Source organism: Theropithecus gelada, chromosome 15, assembly GCF_003255815.1.
Source record: "Theropithecus gelada isolate Dixy chromosome 15, Tgel_1.0, whole genome shotgun sequence".
Lineage (NCBI taxonomy): Eukaryota > Metazoa > Chordata > Mammalia > Primates > Cercopithecidae > Theropithecus > Theropithecus gelada.
Genome location: NC_037683.1, coordinates 93,275,081 through 93,290,122, shown reverse-complemented (window position 1 = coordinate 93,290,122; position 15,042 = coordinate 93,275,081).

Sequence of the window (15,042 nt, the reverse complement as noted above, 5' to 3'; positions counted from 1 at the left end):
AGAGGAGAGGAGAGGAGAGGAGAGGAGAGGAGAGGAGAGGAGAGGAGAGGAGAAGCTAGACAGGTAGCTACAGTTTGTATGGAAAACAAAAGGATGGAGAGGACATTCTAGATTTTGAGGCCTGTGGAAAGAGAGATGAGAGAAACCAAAGCCTTCAAGGCAGAAAGGCAGACAAAGATATAAAGAATACTATTCCATATTTTCAGGCAACTAGTCTTTCATGCAATATTTCATGCCTTGCTCACATTTCAGTTGGTAAAAAACGTATATATATTTACCCTCAACACTAGTGAAGAACATGTTTTTTTCTTAATAACTTGCCCTAATGCAATTGCCCCAACATCTTAACATTATTCTGTATTCATCTGACTGTACTACTTGATAAGAATACACAACCAGAAGTACACATTACAAAGTACTGCAAATTGACATATTTCATAGACTATAAGTAAATTGAAATTCCCTAAGATCACCTGCTTGTTTTCCCAAGAAGTCATTTCAGTGGCAATCCCCAAAGTCTAGGAAATTACTCAGTCCCAAAGAATTCAGCCACGACTTCTGTGTCTCTTGAATAGTCCCTGAATTTGGGATCTTGAGGATCAGGGAGTGTCACACACATAACCAGAATTTCTGCAGGTGTCTTTAACTTGCTGATTTGTAGCTCTTCATGTAAGCTGGACATACTGCAAATATCTACTTCAGTTGTGACTTGCTTTCATTTTCTCTTTGGTGTGTTTACATGAAAAGAGAAATTCTTAACTTCTGTAAATTAGAACTTAAACCAATTCTGTTTGTATGTTTTACATTTGTTTAAGAAAGCCCAACTCTGCACTCATAATAGTCTATAATTCTCCCTACAAATCCAACACTCTCATTTCTCAGATGTCCAGGTTACATTGGTCTGTTCCTATTATCGATATATTCTGCTCCATTGGTCAATGTCTCCATCTCTTACAGTACAACAAAATCTTGAGTATTATAGCTTTATAACAACTCTTATTATCTAGTAAGGCAATCCCTCCCCCCACTTTATTTTTGTTTAAGGATAATTTTGACCATTCTTGGTATTGATGTCTGCTATGTAAATTTTAGAATCATCTCATCAAGTTCTTCAAAAATATTCTACGGAGATTTTGAGTGGAAGTTCTTGAATCCCCTATGGATTGCTTAGAGCAAACCATCATCTTTAACACCCTGAGTCTAATGAATATGAAATGTCTCACAATTTATTTAGATTTTCTATAATATCTTTCAAGACATATTTTTAATTTTTTCTATAGAGGTTATGCAACTTTGATTCCAATATACCCATTTTTAAAAAATCAGTATTTCTAATTTCTTTTGGTTAATTGGCTTAGAATAATTTGTCCATCCTTTTATATAAAACTTTCTGTGCCCTTAAGTGTTACGCTTGTCTAATACAAACAGCATTTGTCAAGATTTTCTTTCTTTTTAATCTGACCATTTGTTTTCTAACCAGCTAGTTTAATATGTCTAAATTAATGTGGTTAATACTATATTTAGACTTGTCTACTCTTTTATCCTTGCAATGCGTCCCTTTGCTTCAAGAATTTTTTTTCTTGCTTTCTTGCTTTCTTTTTTAACTTTAATAAAAACTTTATCTTATTTTATTGATGCATAATAGATTTAATTTGGGATTACATGTGATAATTTAATACATTCATATAATTTGTAAAGATAAAATTAGGGTACTTGAGATATTCATCAACTTAAATATTTCTCATCTTTATGGCTAGAAACATTAGAATTATTCTTTTCCAGCTATTTTGAAATTTAAATAGATTATTATAAATCATGGTCACCCTACTGGTCTATCAAACACTAGGTCTTGCCTCTCTTTTTCATTCAACTGTTGTTTTGTTTGTTATTTCATTCCTACATACCCACAGGCTGAAAAGTTTTATTGCTATTTCAATTTTAGTTACTGATCTTAACTTGTTACCATGTATGCTTTTAAAAAGTCTCTTAACCTCCCCTCAAAAACAGTATGAGAAATGTAATGCCTTGAACTCCTCCCTCCTGGTGTGCATGTCATTATTTTTATCATATTTTTGTCATTTTCAACACTACTAATTAGACAACACTATAATTACTTCATATGATATGGCTTAATTTTATTTAGCTACATGTTTATCTGTTTCTATGCCTTCTTGATCTTACATGTGAGAATTTCCTTCCAAAGTTATTTTTTTCTTCTTAAGTATAACTTTTAGAAGGTGCTTTACATAAAAACTTCTAGTTTTTGAGTGCCTAAAATGAAATCTTAATTTTACATTTATTCTAACATGTATTTTTCCTGAGTGCCCAGTTTGGTGCTGACAGTTACGTTTTGTCTTCTAATTTCTCTTGTTGCTATTAAGATGTTAATTGTCATGTAGCTTTTGTAATTTGCTGGATTATCTATATTTTCTCTCTGGCTGCTTTTAACCTCTTCTCTTTGTCTTTGATAGTCTATAGTTTCTCTACAATGGATCTGGGTCTAGATTTCTTTTTACTTATATCTGTGAATTCATGTCTTTAATCATTTCTGGAAAAAATACTCCTCAAATATTTCCTCTCCTCCTTTCTCTCTTTATATAACTCTGATTAGATGTATGGTGAAACTTAGGGCTCTGTCCTCCATTCCCATTGGCCTCTTTTCATGTTATACATTTTCTTGTCCCTTTGTATTACATTGTCTGATTTCTTCTGATCTAGCTTCCAGTTCACTAATCTTTTTTTCAGTGTGCTAATCTGTTGTTTACAGAAGTCCTTGAGGATGTTTTTTTTACTCTGACAATACATTTTCATTTCAAAACATAGTACATGATTCCTTTTAATATCTGTACTGTGTTCTTATTGCTTGTTTAAATTTGTGATTACTTCTTTTATTTATTAACATCTAATAAGAGTCATTTTAATACTCCATACTGAAATATTTAATATAAGAAGTACCTGCTTTTTCTCCACATTTTTACCCTTGGTGGCTTATTTTGGTGTATATTTGATGACCTTTGGTTGTAAGTTTATATGCGCTTGGTTGACATTATTCTGTGGTTTCGCCTTTGTATCTGCTGGGAACCAGAGGGACTTCCTATCTTGAACTACTTCCCTATTCAGGGTTTCTGGTTTTACACACACAACTATGGGTCAGATTTACTTCTTTACCATTAGCCTGAGGCTTAATTCACATGATAAGATACTAATGTTGATTTTGCCCTTGGGAAAATCCAACTTTTATTTGCTTGCCCTTCGCTGCTCTACTTTCAGTACACAGATTTTTGCCTTTCTTTATTATCGATGTTTAGAGGTTTCTCTGATGTCCTGGAAGACCAGCACTAAATCCAAAAGTATATTTAATGCAGAATCCAGCTGACTTCTAGCAGAAAGGCCCGTGAGGGTACTTGTTTCACCACACTTGTTTTAAAGCCTGGAAACCCTCTACCTCTTCAGCCCATGGATATCATTACCAGTGTGCTGCTTGGGCCACACCTATAAAGGCTTCAACTCCAAGCTCCAGGAGCACCTTATTTTACTGTTCTGACTCCCAAAGTTCCACAACATGTCTTCAGTTCTCTTTAATTTTCTGTTCTTATGACACATCCATGATTAAGGCTGCTATTGAAAGAGTCTAGTCTATACCATCCAGCACCCTCTGTAAAGAAAACAGATTCCCACTGAATGGCTTGGGCTTCCGGTGCCACAATTATTTAATTTCTACCTACAAAACTCTCTTTTTAGCACTGTTTAGGCAGTCTGGTAGGAAATAATGCAGACTAAATTCAGTCACAGCCTGACTCTCTACCCAAAATCATTATCCCTTTTGAAAAGTAGGTCTTATTTCTGAGTCAGCCCTAGTAGACTCAATCCTTTCTGTACTTTCAGAGATTTTCTGCCAGTCACTCTCTGAAATCTGACTTCCATCATGACTTTTCTAATCCACTAGTTTGTATAAATCCCGATTATGATGATGTCCAAGGTCTTTTTCTTGAGTATATTTACTTCTGATAAAATCAGTGAGTGTGGCTTTTTAATTGACAGTTAATGATACTACTTACCAGTCCAATCACACAAAGGATCTTAAGGAGGGTAATAATTATTCCATAAATAGGTGAATCTAAGTTTGGTTATTATATTTACTCCCAAAAGTGGCATTGAATCTGAGCAATACATTGCCATATTATTTGAGTACTTTTAAGCTAAGTTGATTATTGGGAAATGTATCAACCTAAGAGTAGTAATGAGATTTAATAGCATATTTCTTTTTCTCTTTTAAGACATTTTTAGATATCATAGTTAACTAAGGTTTAGACTAAAATATCAAATTCTTCAGAATCAGAGAAATTGTGTATAAATTGTCTAAAATGAACAATTAATCTTTGAAACTGTATTTAGCAATTTTTTTGATATTTGTTTTGTTTTGTTGTTTAAGACCCTGTATCACTGTGTTACTCAGGCTGGAAGGCAATGGCATGATCATGGTTCACTGCAGCCTTGAACTCCTAGTCTTAAGAGATCCTCCCACCTCAGATTCCCAAGTAGCTGGGACTACAGGCATGCACCACCATGCATGGCTAGTTTTAATATAAACGTTTTTGTAGAGACAAGGTCTCATCATATTTCCTACACTGAGCATCTTCCTTTTATAGTCACAAAAGTTTTAGGAGTATTTCTATTAGGCCTTTAGGTACAATTGTGTTCTTTGAACCCAATATGAGGAATTGGCATGAATTATATGAAGTGAACTAGCCAGTGAGACTAGTGTACACATTGCCTGCCCGGATATATTTGTGAAACACTCTAGGTATCTAGATTTAAAAGTGTCATGCCTCATGGATACTCATCTATCTGTTCATTCTTTCTGTAATTTCCTTTTGACATATTTCAGCTGAATGTTTTTCCTCCTTAAAGATATGTTAAAAAGCTTATAGAGCTCAGACTATTTTGACATGGTACACTTTACTTGTCCTTAGCTAGATTATATAATTAGAGTAGGAAATGTATATGCAAAAGAGCAAAACAGGTAAACAGTGAAAACAATTTTCCCACTCATCTTACTGCTTAAAAGTTTTTATGTATAGTTTCTGGAATTTTCTATGTATATTATTGTGCCCTGTGTTTCCTTCTTCTACAACTTTCATTTTTTTCTCTTAACAATATAGCTTAGAGAAAATTCTATGTCAGCATGTCAGAACTTACGGAGGTACCTCATTTTAAAAATGGCTGTAAGGTGAGCCATTATATGAACACACTATAATTATTTTAATCAGTTTCCTATTAATGAGTCTTTTAAAATGTTTCCAGACCGTTACTAATAATAACAATGGACACATATCTTTGCTCCTGTGTTAGACACATCCATAGGAGACAGTCCTTGAGATGGAATTGTCGGGTCAAATAGTAAATACATTGAAAAATGTGAAAGATATTTTTAAATTGTGCTTCAAAGTGGCTATCCCAATGTGCATTCTTGTTAAAATTGCCTGGAAATTTTCATTTCTCCACATCTTCAGCAATGATTTTTTGTATGAATATAAAAGTTAAAATGATATTTCACAGTTATTTTAGTTTTAATATAAAATATGAATGCTACTGAGCATGTATTCATATGGTCTAAGCTATTTATATTTTCTTTTTTGTCAAACTATTCATGTCTTTTCCCTATTCTCTATGGATTTATTTGCTCTTAATGATTTATAATAGTACTTTAAATGATAGTTTAATTCTAAACACAATCGTATGTACTGCCAATATTTTTTCTTGTCTTTTTTTTTGACATTAGGATAGTTGGCCCTAAAAAATGTTAAGGTATTGAGATTTGTTAGCTTTCCCCTTGGGTCAGTGTTTAATTTTCTTTATCAAAAAACACAACAATATTTTTGGAGAAATAAATGACTAGATTATTCCTTACAATTATAGACATAGAACAAACTTTGAGTTGCCTTTCATTTAAGAAGAAATACATTTTAGAAGAAAACACAAATAACTTGGAAACATGCTTGAAGAGATGCTAAATTTCACCCATAATTAAATAATAAAATGTAAAATTTTTCATTACAAAATTAGATCATCATGATTTTCATCAATAGCACGTAAGAAAACCTTAGTTATTATTTTTGAGAGTATTAATATAAGATTTTGCAATAAGAATTTTGTTTCTACTGGTTTTCTTCTAGATTGAAAAGTAGCAGTTGCCCTGGAACATGGCAGAGGTTAAGTATCACAGACGGCCCCTCATCTAAGAAGCCCTACAGGTTCCAGTTTGCTTGGCTGTGGGGACCTAGTGAATTCAATAGGGCCTGGAATATACTAAGTCACGAGGCAGCGTCTCTTACAGCGCATTTTAAAGTTTAACTTGCCCTCTGTATCTTAACAACCTGTCTTACAGCTTCCTGCACACTTCTGACAACTTGATTGAACACCCTTGGAGAAGTCCATGGCGTCGCCTATGACAGAGTCCGTGTAGGCAAAACCCCAGCCTATGCTAGAATTTAGCTTTTAAAAAGCAACCTATGTAGAACACAAGATTGTAAACTATAAGGAGATTCTAACACCAAAAGAAAGTGTGACTTGAGCCAATGAAATGCCAAAATCCAGTTCTAGCTGACAACGTCAGTGGTGGGGGACAGAATTCCACTTGCCAGTTGAGGACAAAGCATGTGGATTCGTGACTGTAACAGCAGATACCCCACTACCAATTACCAAATCCCATGCACATTCCTGTTCTCCAGTCACTTTTTCTCCATAAATGTTTGTTGTGTAAAATTAAAACCTTCCCAAATATTAACAAGTAAACCTTTATTCGCCGATTTAATTCTCTAAACTCGTACTGCCTTCATATTCAGTGTCACTGACTTGCACCCAACAGTTCTCAGCTTATGTTGTAGGTGCTATCTCATCTTAAACTGATCCTGTTCTCGAGTTTCCAGAGTGAGTACAGCCCTATCACCTCTGGAGTTCAGCCCAGTGAAAGAGCTTTCAGACTTCTGACATCCAGAACTGTAAGAGAATACATGTATTTTGTTTCATGCCACCAAGTTTGTGCTAATTTGTTATAGTGGCCATAGGAGACTAATGCATACCTATCAGGAACTGTTACTCCAGTGAAAACATGTGACTGCAGACACAGTGGAGAGCCTGACACACAGCTGTTAACCCTGTTCTGGGCAACTGAAGCTTTGGTTTTAAGGGATTTCTGAAACCAGTACAATGACTGTCACTTTTCCCCGTGTTCATCCGGGGAATAAATACCTAGACACCTGGCAGCAAGAGGTCTTTTCCTCCCCAGAGACCCTCTCTTCTCCTATTACTTAAAGGGAAAATGTTACTGCTCATCACTGAAGTCACATATTCTTTTCCTTTCTGAACTTTAAGGCAAACAGAGTCTTGTCTCAGGGGACTTAGATGCCACCCCAAGTTAATATTCCAGCCATATCTCAGGCCCTCTTCTAGGACTCGTCCCTGAGAACTTCTGAACTTAGATTCTCCCCAGGTTCCAGCATCACTCACTTTCTCATTTCCCTCTACTGCCTTTAGTTCAGATTCTTGTCAATTTAGACCTTTCCCTACACATGGTTTATAATGAGGTGGTACAGCCAAGGGACAAAAGTTCAGATGGTCTGGTTATAAATCTGGGTTTCTGTAGTCTACTAACTGTGTGACATTGAACAAGGTATTTAACTTCTCTGGGTCTCAGCGTCCTTAAAAATAAAAAAGTAGGATTATAAATGACACCTATCAATATAGTTATTATGAAGATTAAATGAATCAGAATTTGCTGGTGACTTACAATAGTGCTTGGCATAGAGTAAGCACTATTTGTTAATAATAAATGCAAATCCCAAGCTTATCACTTACTCCACTTTCTGTCATAAGTTTTGATGTCCATCACGATTAGGCTCACAAATATCTCAGCATTTTCAAGGCTTGCATTTTCTGTGCATATATGAGATATATATTTGGTGAAATCATCAAGGGAAATCAAAAGAAATACTTTTTAGTGATTGTCCCTGTGGCTAACTTGGGCATTTCACTAGTCAGTGCTTCTAGCCTAGGCTAGTCCAATGGCAAATTAGAAATTGACCTAGTATGTGTTTTGAACCCTTATCTTCAATGCACTCTCCCCACAAAGCCCTATCCTTTTACTCATAAATGTTCATTTTTCCCTCCACCTGTGAGACCTACTTCCAGGAAAGCCTTTGATATTAGTCATTAACAAAAAAATAAAGAGCTTAAAGAAAAGGTGCTATTTATCTAAGAAGAACCATTTTTTAGCAGAGGTTCTGTTTGGTTTTGTTTTTCTTGTCCCTCCCACACCCTCTTCCCTGCCTTCAGTAAATTCAGGATCTAGATCATGACTCTAACACTCAGCAGCTATTTGATGCTAGGATCCTCAGTTTCCCTATCCAGAAGGCACTCCCGAAGGTGACACTCCTGTCCTGGGACTTCTGGGAGAGTCATTCCCAGCTCTATCTCCGGAAAAGAATGAGCTGTAGTTCAGGAGGCCATCACTGCATCACATCGCCCTGGGGTCACAGCAGTGACTGCTTCAGGAAGGGTCTGGGAACACTCCTTACAGCCAGGGGCAGTTTCTAGATCTCTAAAATGACAATATTTAGAGCCAGAAAGGCATGCATCCACATCTCTGAAATTCTCACATTTCCCACAAGCTGCTTTCTAGTTCCTGAGAAGCAGATGCAGAAAAGATACTCTGCTTATTAATAACCGGTGTTTTATCCTCACTTCCTATATAAAATTATTTATCTGATGAGATGAATGGGCCCTCGGTGAGCCTTTGCCTAAGGCCTGAAGCAGTGTTTGGAGGGATATGAAGTGTGGACTGTCTGCATCATACTTACCCGGAGTGCTGGTTGAAGTGCAGATTCTTGGCTCTACCACAGATCTAGGAAGTTAGGATGATGAGGTGAGAATTAGACATTTTTAATAATGAGTGATTAGTGAGCACTTCTGGCCTAATCTAAAAGCAACGTGAGTGGCCCCTTTGGCCCTCTTTCTTCTGAGACTATGTCCTTACTTTGGCCTTAAAGCTTCCAAATGGAGTTGGGGAGGCACAAGGTTTCTGGAAAAGGGAGTGATCCAGTCACATAAACAATATTGAGTCTGAAAATATGAAATACTCTTCTCGTGGCAAAGAATGCAAGCATTTAAAAGAGAAAGACAAGTCAAATTGTAGGAAAAGCAATGAAATCTGTATGGAAAAATAATAGTTAAAGTAAAATGCAAACTGGAATACAGCAACAATTGGTGGAAAAGACGTAAGTTGGGGCCTTCTACCTGCAAAGAAGAAAATATAATCCTATCCCACTATTTTCCCCAGGACTGAGCAACACTTAAATTGACAGAGGTGAGTTGTGCAAGGGAAAAGGAAAGGCAGAGGAGTCATGAGAATACAGTTTTGAGCATAAAGTCATAAGATTAAACATTGATAAAACAAGAACTTAATAATAATAGAAAATACTCGAGATTGTGTATTGGACGCTAAAGTCTACAAGTGCATTACTCCACTTAAGCATCATGAGCAGCCCATATGGTGGATATGGTGGATCTCAGCCTTTCCCCTGATTTACAGATAAGGAAACAGAGACATAGGAAGGCTCTGTAAATTACGCGGGGTTGCAGAGCTGGTAAGCTAAAGAGCAAGGATTGCAAACCAAGTGGTCTATTTCCAGAGCCAATGCTTTTAGCCACTATGCTACCATTTTCCCTCATCCAAAAATCTTACAAAACTACATGAAGTTATAAAACAAAAGCAGCAAAATTAATAAAATGAATATGACACGAGGGAAAGAAGAGATGGGGAATATGAGCGGAAGTGGGAGTTTATCGTTCTGCCTCATGTTAGAGTGGTAGAACTATTTTCTAAAATGGATATGTCACGATACAGCAGAATAAGCATAAAGTTTAGAAATATAGGGGTAACAACACAGTGGCTAAAGACTGTCTTTGGAGAGGGGAACTGGAGTAGGAAGGGTTGAATTTCAGTATTATTCAAATTTATATTATACTTATTTTAATAAAAAAGAAGAATCTTTCTATTTGTTTAGAAATAGTTACAGCTGTGTAAGTGCATCAAAACATAAAAATCAAATTCATCTTTATATGTCTCACATATTTTTTAAAGTTTGTCTTATCAGAATAATAATTGAAGGTCTTCTCTAAAATGTCAAAAAATATGAGTTTTTAAAATTTGTCTTCTCTGGTAATATTATTGCCAGGCATGGTAGAGACAGGGGGCAGGACTATTAAAAGCACACAGATTTTGTCCCTGCTTCTCTGAGGCAGTTCTGACCACAAAGGGCAAGTGATTCTCTGCACCCATTGTGCAGGAACTTTGACCTTCTGGAACTGTACTAAGCAACTGAGAATAAAGGAATCAGGCAGCAGGGTGCCTGGAGGAGTCCATTAGTCTCTCTGTGATGGTTTTGTTGTTACAGGGCTAATCTCATACATATTGCACTAGGCACAATGCTGTGCATTTTCAGTCCTATTTATCATATTTTTACAGGTGCTTACTTCATAAAAGTAAACATTTTTATGCTCCCTTTAAAATAGGGTTCTTCTATTTGCATTGCCTAGTAAAGGCAATCAGAGGACCACTGCCTAAGGAACTCACTCACGGAGCACACATATATAAGTATCTGCTCTCTATCTCCATTATGCATCTGTCTATCTACCTATCAAGCTACCTAGCTACCTTCCTACCTACCTACCTATCTGTATTAGTCAGCTTGGACTGTGTATTAGAGTTCTCTAGAGGGACAGAACTAATAGGATAGATATATAGCTATAGCTATAGCTATAGATATGTAGATATGAGTTTATTAAGGAGTATTAACTCACACAATCACAAGGTCCCACAATAGGCCATCTGTAAGCTGAGAAGCAAGTAAGCCAGTCCGAGTCCCAAAGCTGAAGAACTTGGAGTCTGATGTTTGAGGGCAGGAAGCATCTAGCATGGGAGAAAGCTGTAGGCTGGGAGGCTAAGTCAGTCTAGTCTTTCCACATTTTTCTGCCTGCTTTACATTCTGGCAGCACTGGCAGCTGATTAAATGGTGCCCACCCAGATTAAGGGTGGGTCTGCCTTCCCCAGTCCACTGACTCAAATGCTAATCTCCTTTGGCAATACTCTCACAGACACACCCAGGATCTTTGCATCCTTCAATCCAATCAAGTTGACACTAAGTATTAACCATCACAGGCTCCTATGACAAAATGACAGAGACTGGTAGCTTCAACAATAGACATTTATTTTCTACAGTTCTGGAACTTGGGAAGTCCAAGATGAAAGCAGATACTGTTTCTTGTGATGACCCTTTTCCTGGCTTAAAGATGGTCAGCTTCTTGCTATGTCCTCACGTGGCAGTCAGAAGAAGCTCAGGTGTTTCTTGCTCTTCTAATATAGGCATGAATCCCTTCATGGGGGTTCCATCCTCATGACTGCATTTAAAACTAGACCCCTCGCAGAGGCCCAGCCTCCTAATAACAGCACATTGAGGGTTAGGGTTCCAAAATATGAATTTTGGGGGGAATGCAAAATGCCAGTCTGTACCTCTTCATCTATCTATCCATCCATCCATCCATTTATCCACAGAACAATAACAACAATGGCTTCTAAGTTACTTCCTTATATTATTTCATTTTATCCTTTTAGAAATTTTCTCAGGTAAACAGTCCATAGCATAAGAACTGACTTCATTGAGACTCTTGAAGGTTGACTCTACTGTTTGTACAACTAATAAATGGTGGTGCAAGGAATTTACCCCACATCTTCTCTGTCCTCCTCCCCTCACTCTCTCCCTCCCTCCCATGTACTGACTCCACTCCAGCCACATTACCTCACTAGCTGCTGAAGACCCCGGGTATCCTTCCCCTGAGCCTCTGCAGTGGCTATTCTTATTATCTGGGATGCTCTTTGCTCAGATATCTGGCTCAGTTGCCTCTGACGTTCACATTTCACTTTCCCAGTGAGGCTTGTCTTGTCCACAGTTCAAATGGAAACCCCTGCTTCTCTCTATCCACAATCTCAATCCTCCATGTACTTCTTTATTCTCCATAGCATTTGTTACTGGCTAACCTACCAGATAATTTCCATGTTTGTTGCTTCTTTTCTCCGCTTCAACTAGAATGCAGAGTCCACAAAGTCAGGAATTTTTCCTTTCTTGTAATTGACACTACTACCTACAATAGTCCACAGCACATCACAGATGCTCGACAGATACGTTAAATTGATAGAGTGAATGAACTGCTTTCCAAATGGAATCTGGATTTTCCATCATCATCTCACACTATGAAAAGTAGAACTTATATTTTTGCCAAAATCACTCATGTTCATTTACTCAAGCCAGATGATGAGGATAGACCTGGGCTCGCTGCTGTCACCCAATTCACTTCCCTCTTCTCTGACCTCCTCACCATCCCTGCTGTCAGCTCCTTTACACCAGGAGCTCATTGCTTCATCTTTGCTTGGCCCACTGAAGTATCATTAAGCTTCCTTGCCTCTGCCCTGGCACCATTTACTACTTCTTTCTCACACAGTCACAGGGAGGTTTCTAAAAGCTACATATAATCTTGTCATATCTTTGCTTACAATCCCTTCATGATTTTTCATACTTTCAGAAAAATGAACAGATGCCCTGTTGTGGTGGTGAAGTTTGTTTTCTTTCCACCCTTGTTGAAGCCTGCAGGTGCAGCTCCCACCTTTGGTTTCACTCTTCAGACACACCTGACTACCCATCTAGTGTCCCACTGACTGGTCATCTCCATTCTTTCTCTAGCTTTTTAATGCTATGGCTTTGACCCTGAAGTAGCACTTCTTTACTTCTCTTCCTTGAAGTGCAGTTCATCCTTCATTTACCCCAGAAGTAGTTGATGTTCTTCTTACCTGCTCCCATTATCTCAGCACCTAACTATCCAGTTAATTGGTCTGGTCCTCTGTCCCCCCCAACCCAATTACATTGTAAATTTTCTGGGGCAAGAGATGTCTTTCAACTCTGTATCTTCAGGGCCTAGCACAGAGTTTATTATAAAGTCATCATTAGCAAATGTTGAATATGCTAGAAGCTGAAGGAAAGGCTGGTACTTTTCTCCTTTCCCCATCTTGAGATGGTTCTCCTGGGTTGCAAAATACCTTGGAAAAGATTGTATTTTCAGCAATTCAGTCTAATGGAGACCTAGCAGAATGCTAGGGTCAGCCAGATCTGGGTGTAATTGTAACTCTTGTGATTTGATATCTTGGTGATTTAGACTAGAGCCAGAGCAGTTCTTAAAGAGAATCTTTTCTGATCGTTTTAAGCAGCATGATAAATTCTAAGTAAACACGAATTTTCAATAATTACAGAGTAGGCATGAGTGCTTCCTTTCTTGATGCCTCTACGTGCAAGAAGCTGGATGCTAAGCCCAACCCCTCTGGGTGAAGTGGGAATCTGTAAGGATGACATGCCTAAGTCTAAGTTAAACAAAATGACACAAACGAAAGACATTTAAACACTTTTTTAAAATGAAAATGAGAAAGTGCAGGTTCCTAACACACATCAGGAAATATATTGTTTCCAATGAGGTAGGAGTGGTTGGAGAGAAGAACAGACGGAAGAGGCAAGGATGGGCCACCTGGTCTCTCCCTGGTCTGAACCTCATGTCTTACTAGGTTGTCATCCCCGATGCTCAAACCTCACACAGATGCTTTAGGACTCAGCCTGTGAAGTCAGAAAGGGTGGCTGCTTCCACATCCACCCTATTCCCCGGCACACAGAAAGTTTTGGGTAAAGTCAGCCTCAACACATCATTCCTCATACATGTCAATTCTTCCTCCACAGTGGAGTCAAAGAGCAAAGACACATGAGCAGATTGCACATTAGCAAGAACAAGGTTTTAATACACACAATCGGGAAGACAAGGGCCCATTGAGAAAAACGGGCAAGTGGAAAAGTAGCACCTGTAAATAGCGGGGGGTATCCTGCCGGTTCAAAGATTAGAGAACTGGCTGGGGACTTGGGACAGCCAGGTTAACAGTCAAGCCATGGGGAGTACAGCTGACACATGCTGGTTTCTTCTACCTTCCATAGGGGAGTGTCTCAAATACACTGTGGTTCTGACTGGGCTTATCAGCCTCCTCATGCCCTCCAATATATATACACACACACACACATACACACACTCACCCATTGAGGTTTGGGGCCTCTAGCTTCTAAAGGGAGAGAGCAGCTTAAGTTTAATTTAAAGGGACTGAGCCCCTTCCTCCAGGGGCAAAGTTTGTTCATGGAGATCGCATGTGGAGAAGAACTTGCTTCTTATTTGTCCCCCATCACACCACCTGCGTGTACCAGGTGGGCCTCAGGTGCTCTTTGTGAATGGGGGACTATAAGTGTGACCATTCACAGCATTTGTGGTGCTGTCCCCCACGACACCATCTGATCATTGTCCCGGTGGCCTTGGGTGCTTGACTGCTGTGCCGGCACATGAAGGCCTCTCATTATAGCTATGGTGGAATTCACTATAGATGCACTACCTGTGTTTTGTCCAGGTGAGCCGATCATGGACTGATGGAAAAAGGAACCAAAGACCTCCAACAATAGGAATGTGGTTGCCTCTTCCTGGTGCAACACCTGGGTTCTGGAGCGGTGCATGCCAGGTATTTGGCATGAAGGTGGAACAAGCAGGGATGGTGCCGGTGTTTGCAGCCACAACCAATGTGGTGTGAGCAGGTGAGCCCCAGGCTACCTGACCAAATGGGGGAACAGACTGGTGCTGGCTGTTCCCCTCCATCCTGGTATAGTTTTCGGTGTTCTTGATGTGGAACTGCGGAGACGTGCTAACCCCAATGTTTTCACCATGTCTAAGGTCTCCAGGTCTCATTATCCCCCGTGGGCCTAGAGTAGAATTGTCGACTGATGCAGTTACTGTCTCCAGTGCCAGACATCCTGGTGGTCTCTCTAAATGTAGATGACTTGGCTGTGCCAATGAGGAAAGCACTTGGGTTTTTAATCATATCTGGCTGCACATTGATAGGCAGGCCAAATGCAAAAT